At 43.0% G+C, this 6393-nt stretch overlaps 1 protein-coding gene across 1 annotated transcript in view; it reads left to right on the top strand.

The window, feature by feature from the left end:
• Positions 1-339: 339 nt before the first annotated feature.
• LOC139413439 (plexin-A2-like) overlaps positions 340-6393 on the top strand; it is a 57203-nt gene continuing 51149 nt past the window's right edge. Inside the window, exon 1 of the mRNA XM_071160826.1 lies at positions 340-617. The gene's annotated coding sequence lies outside the window, so the exon portion shown is untranslated. The remainder of the gene's footprint in view (positions 618-6393) is intronic.

The following is a 6393-nucleotide window of genomic DNA, read 5'->3' as shown; positions in this document are numbered from 1 at the left end:
CGATAGACACACTTGAGAACAAGGAACAAAGAAATATGAAATGTATTGGATGATACTGTAATTGAAGTCTTTTTAGCTTTTGTCACTATACGCATGAAGTAAAACACGCAATACAACTGAGCACAGTATGTGAATGTGAGAGCATCAGATGACTCGGTCATGTGGACAGACTTGTCGATGAAGCCAACGCTCAAATATTGCACTGAGCCCTAGTGAAAGGATGACGCGAGGGAGGTTTGGTTTAATCCGCACACACTGTACGTGAGATGAAAGTAAACTGACGAGAGTCCTGTCTTGAAGCCTACCACCGGCATTCAAACACCGAATGGAAACGTGAAGAGTCTTTTGAAATGTGTAATTGGGGTTGCGAGTTTAGAAAACACGTAGGCTAAATGTCCATTGATCAAATGAGAGAACTGTTTCAGCGTGATACATGAGAATCGAAATTGTCGCATCCTGAACGTTTTTTTCTCAGTATATGGACATTGCGCGCATCACCGCTGACTGTGCCATTGTGGGACATTTTCCAACCCCAAAGGAAGGACACTGAAACCAGCAGATCCTTTATTCATTCAACACACTAGACACATCATGACTAAGACTTTCTACTGCTCAAGGTGAGTACCATACTAAGATTGATAATTGTACCCCATGAGGACGAAATTGCAAAGTTGGGTTGCTTTACGCGACCAGGGCGCATTGAAATGACAAGCGCGCGTCCAAAATAAATGAGCTACCGGTACATTCTTATTGTTCGAAATGTATTTACATACCGGTATATATTATATATATTATTCCAATTGTAACAATTCCGTAGAAGTCATGTTGAATTGAGTTATAGTCTACTGTGATATCATCTCGTTTTCCCAGACAGTGAGCAGCTGATGGGCACATAACGCATGCAGCACGCATATGCTTCATGATTTATTTATATGGATATAAAGTATCTATCTGGAATATCTCAGATTCTGATACATTCTCTATGGAGTCGCTTTTTAGTGGTACTGCACAATCATGGACATATTTCTCTATAGAGGTATCATCTGGTATGATCATGAGAACACCAAGATTAGACCTCTGTGGGAAATGGGTTTTTGAGGCAGGCACTTTACTTGATTGCCAACTGTCAGGGATTCTGGGTTTAGGCAGCAGCAGCACACACAACCTAAATATCCTTCAATGAGACGTCATTGTAAATATGAATTTGTTCTTAACTGACTTGCCTAGTTAAATAAAGGTTAAATAAAAATAAATAAAATCCTCATCATCATCATCATCATCCTCAATGGGCATACATCAAAATGTGCATCCTCATAGAGATAAATGCATCAGGTACCACCAAACCAGCTGTGGAGAGAGTTACCTAATCCTGTTGAGAGTTGTTTGGCCATTATCTGTAGTTGTATGTAGTTTACTGGAGCTTCGGTACACATAGCCAGCCTTGGCACAGGAGTGAGAGTAGAATCTATTGGGTTGATGGAGACAAAGTGCAAAGCGGAGAAGAGTTGGAGCCTAAACAGCCAGAGTAGATGCAGCTGCAGTGCAAACTTCCACAATGATGTTAACCAAGCTCATCTCATCTTTGTTCTGTGTGTGTATTTGGGAGAGGTATTGGATTTGGTGCCTTTTAGACTTCCCAGTCAAGCAAACCAGATGGACCCAGGGCTCTCTGTGTTCCTGCTTATCTCACTGGCCAGTTGGACTGGATTTATTCAGATGGTCCCACCAGAGCTATAAAGCTTTTCACAGAGAGGGAGATTGGCCTCTCTCTGTTTGCTCACTAATGCCAGGCCGCTACTTTATCAGTTGCTTGCTAAATTTAGAATTTAAATGGGTCTTTATTTTTGTTCATTTTTTATTGCTACACTGTAATATAATGAGATTGCATTTTCCTTTGGAGGTGACTCAGAATTGCTTCCATTACTGTATTTCTCTATATATTTATTTGCAAGTGCCAATGGCAAACAGAGTGCTATTTTGTTGCAGCACAACTTTCTGTAATGTATTGATTAAATGAGACTTCGTTGTATGTATTGATTTAATGAGACTTTCTGTAATCTACTGATTAGATAATATGTAACATCTGTCATGGACTCTCGTTTTCAATGCCTTTCATCAGTCATGAGTTCCCTTCATATCTTTAGATTGAATGTTGCAGCACTGCCTTGTGCGTTCTTTACCGAGGTGTCATGATCCCCCTTTGGAAAGGATTATTGATTTAAACAAAGATTATAGATAAAATAATACAGTTCACTCACATATGAGATATATTTAGCGTGGCGTGGTAGCCTGATCAAATGTTGACACTATATAACTATGGTTGTTGTGTGATCAAATCAAATCAAAGTTTTTTTTTCACGTGCGCCGAATACACCTTACAGTGAAATGCTTATTTACAGACTATAATCAATGGTGCGAAAAAAAGGTGTGTATGTGTGTGTGTGTGTGTGTGTGGTGTAGGTAAGTAAAGAAATAAAACAACAGTAAAAAGACATTTGAAAAAAGAGTAGCAAGGCTATATACAGACACCTGTTAGTCAGGCTTATTGAGGTAGCATGTACATGTAGGTATTGTTAAAGTGACTATGCATATATGATGAACAGAAAGTATCAGAAGCGTAAAAAGAGGGGTTGGGCGGGTGGTGGGACACAATGTAGATAGCCCGGTTAGCCAATGTGCGGGAGCACTGGTTGGTCGGGCCAATTTAGGTAGTATGTACATGAATGTATAGTTAAAGTGACCATGTAGTTAAAGTGACCATATAGTTAAAGTGACCAAAGAGGGGTTGGGGGGAGGCACACAATGCAAATAGTTACCTGTTCAGGAGTCTTATGGCTTGGGGGAAAAAACTGATGAGAAGCATTTTGGTCCTAGACTTGGCACTCCGGTACCGCTTGCCATGCGGTAGTAGAGAGAACAGTCTATGACTGGGGTGGCTGGGGTCTTTGACAATTTTTAGGGCCTTCCTCTGACACCGCCTGGTGTTGAGGTCCTGGATGGCAGGCAGCTTTGCCCCAGTGATGTACTGGGCCATACGCACTACCCTCTGAAGTGCCTTGCGGTCGGAGGCCGAGCAATTGCCGTACCAGGCAGTGATGCAACCGGTCAGGATGCTCTCGATGTTGCAGCTGTAGAACCTTTTGACGATCTCAGGACCCATGCCAAATCTTTTTATTTTCCTGAGGGTGAATAGGCTTTGCCGTGCCCTCTTCACGACTGTCTTGGTGTGTTTGGACCAATCTAGTTTGTTGTTGATGTGGACACCAAGGAATTTGAAGCTCTCAACCTGCCCCACTATAGCCCCGTCGATGAGAATGGGGACGTGCCCGGTGCTCCTTTTCCTGTAGTCCACAATAATCTCCTTAGTCTTGGTTACGTTGAGGGATAGGTTGTCTCTGACCTCCTCCCTATAGGCTGTCTCGTCGTTGTCTGTGATCAGGCCTACCACTGTTGTGTCATCAGCAAACTTAATGATGGTGTTGGAGTCGTGCCTGGCCATGCAGTCGTGGGTGAACAGGGAGTACAGGAGGGGACTGAGCAGGAGGGGACCCCTAGGGAGCTCCAGTGTTGAGGATCAGCGTGGCAGATGTGTTGCTACCTACCCCCACCACCTGGGGGCGGCCTGTCAGGAAGTCCAGGATCCAGTTACAGAGGGAGGTGTTTAGTCCCAGGATCCTTAGCTTGGTGATGAGCTTTGATGGTACTATGGTGTTGAACGCTGAGCTGTAGTCAATGAACAGCATTCTCACATAGGTGTTCCTCAAAACATCATCAGGAGCAATGTGGGTCAGCGGCAATGCCATGTACTCTAGTTGCAGTAGTAAGTCAGGCAAATTAGTGTATGTAAGACAATTACACGGTGTGTGACTGCACAGCAGCTCACTACCCAGAGCTGGAAACTCCCCCGTTGCCCACGGAGACACTGATTAAACACAACTTCTTAGATGCTACAGCCTGAGGAGAAGAGCATATGTGAAAGAGGGAGCGTCACAAAGAAAGGCAGGGAGATAGAGTATGAGAGTAAGAAAGATAAATAAAATCCCCCAATTGAACAAACATTTCCTGTAGCTGTTGTGCTCCCTCTTCTCTTACCTCATCAGTCCCCCCTCAAGCACCTGTTTATTTAGAGCCTGAGCCAACATTGAGGTAAAACGACTGTACATTTATATTCAAAGTAGTGGAGAGTGTGGGAGGAGAGATACAGGTGGAGGGAAACAGGGAGCTCACCTGCCATATGGTTCCTTTGGCAGTACACTGCATGCAGTGATTGCTATCTTGCAATATGGCACAATGCCTACAGATTGTTATCACTATTGTCAATGTAAATGCTGCTGTCACAGTGCTATTGTATTGGATGATCTCCTACAGGCTACTTCCATGTTGATTTGTAATCTCTGGCACTTTGTGATGGCATTGTGCCAGTGTAAATGGGTGAGCCTTTTAGATATTAAGTGAGACACACTGATGAATTAGTGAGAGAACGAGACCAATGACAGGACATTGAATAGATGAGCAGGGTTGAGAACTAAGAGATAAGAGCAGAGATAAAGAGATATACAGGACTCTAGGAGGGAACTTGACAGTGTCAGACATGTCATATGAGGAGGAAGCAATGCTGCATACTGTATAGGGGAACATGATTTGTGCAGCAAAGTCCGTCTCTATGCTTTTATTCCCTGTATCGTGCCCTTGACTCAGGCATTAGTGCAGCGTTTCAAGGTAGGGGCAGGACGGACCCTCCAGACCATGGGAAGAAGCTAGGCTGATGCTTGTATTTGCATAGCTCTGTGTGTGAGCCACCTCCTTGGCCTTATTTACACTTAGGATTAAATCTGGAATGGGTGCTGCCGGTGCACCGGAGACTCCAGAGAGGAAGTTGTGAATAGCAGACAGCATGAATTGTCTCTCCTCCTCTTCCCTGTTTGCTGTGTTTCTCTCTGGGCTTCCAGCGATTTTTGTCAGCAGTGAAGGTAGCAGATGCTCTGTAAATCTTTGATCGTAATTATTCGTGCCAGCTACCTCCATCATTGGCATCCTCCTCCCTACACCGCCATATGGGCCAGTTGAGGGAAATTGAGGAAACATACAGCCTTGGTTTGAATCAGTTATTATTGGCTTTGTGTGCATGTCCATATAAGGGTGTGTGTGCATGTGTGAATATGTGCTTCATGTGTTTCGTTCTATTGTGTATGTTATTTCCTCCTCATATGCTGTACTCTGTACCCGGAAGCCTACTTTGTATATGGAAGTCTACTGTCTATTAGTTGAGAGAGCAACGTCTGCACTGCTTTCACTTTTCTATCCTGAATGATTGATGCCAACAAACCTTACACAGTATAGCGAACTATACAGTCATACCTGATCTACAGGGGCAGTTACAATAACTGTAGGATGTCGTAAGCAATACCAAAAAATGAACTCATGGCAGAAACAGACTGTCATATTGTACCAGCACAAAACTGTCTGAGTATCTAGCTGAGGGAACACTTCCAAACAGAACTCTATAGTTGTTTCTTGTCCCTGTCCCAATCACACTGGAGAAGAGAGCTTGTATTTCACTGGCCTTATTCTACATTCCCATCAGCTGTTATTCCAACAGTGCACTAGTAGCTTTACTCTTCCCATTGTTCTGTTTCTAGTCACTACCAATGGGCGTGCCGTAGCAGCGTACAGACGTGCTCTGGCTACAGCAGAACATAGTGCGTCTCTGTCTTTCACTGAATGCTGAATTATAGAAGACCTGGTATTGCACTTGGGCTGCACAGGTCACTTTGACTTTCCCCTTTGATTGTCATCATACAGTACATACAACATGAGCACTCCCTGATTCAAAAGCCTGTTTCAAGTCACAATGAGCCAGTAGAGATCTACAGTGAAAGGTATGGAAGACAGAGCCCAGGGAAGTTAATTTATGAATGAATCTGACTATGGCAATATTGGGATGCTCTATATTTCCATGCGGACCCAGAATTCTGCAGTGTTGCAGAAATGTCTATTTTATCGCTGTGCATAATGCCATGCATTGTCAAGAGGTCACTGATTGTGTTTTGGCAATATGCTTGAAGAGATTCCTTTCCACAACCTTGGTTCACCACCCTGTGTTTTTTTATGAGTATACCATTCTAGATTGATAGAGTGCTGTTTTATGGTTTCCCATAAACGTCCTCTGCTACCCTGCCATCATTCTTAATGCTTGGTCTCTAAAGCTAGCAATCTGAGAATTGTTCACTGAACAACACAATTTATATAAAAATTATATTATGTATAGCAAACAATCCAACAAACTATGCTATCAAATAAAATTATGAATAGCTTGAATTTATTTGAAGAGGGATATGGTCACTAAATTGTAGAATTCACTGCTTGTATGCCTATCCAATAATCACAGTATTG

This window comes from Oncorhynchus clarkii, chromosome 7 (assembly GCF_045791955.1).
Source record: "Oncorhynchus clarkii lewisi isolate Uvic-CL-2024 chromosome 7, UVic_Ocla_1.0, whole genome shotgun sequence".
NCBI classification, from domain to species: Eukaryota; Metazoa; Chordata; class Actinopteri; order Salmoniformes; family Salmonidae; genus Oncorhynchus; species Oncorhynchus clarkii.
Note: the sequence above shows the minus strand (reverse complement) of the source record. Positions and strands in the feature narration are given on the sequence as shown.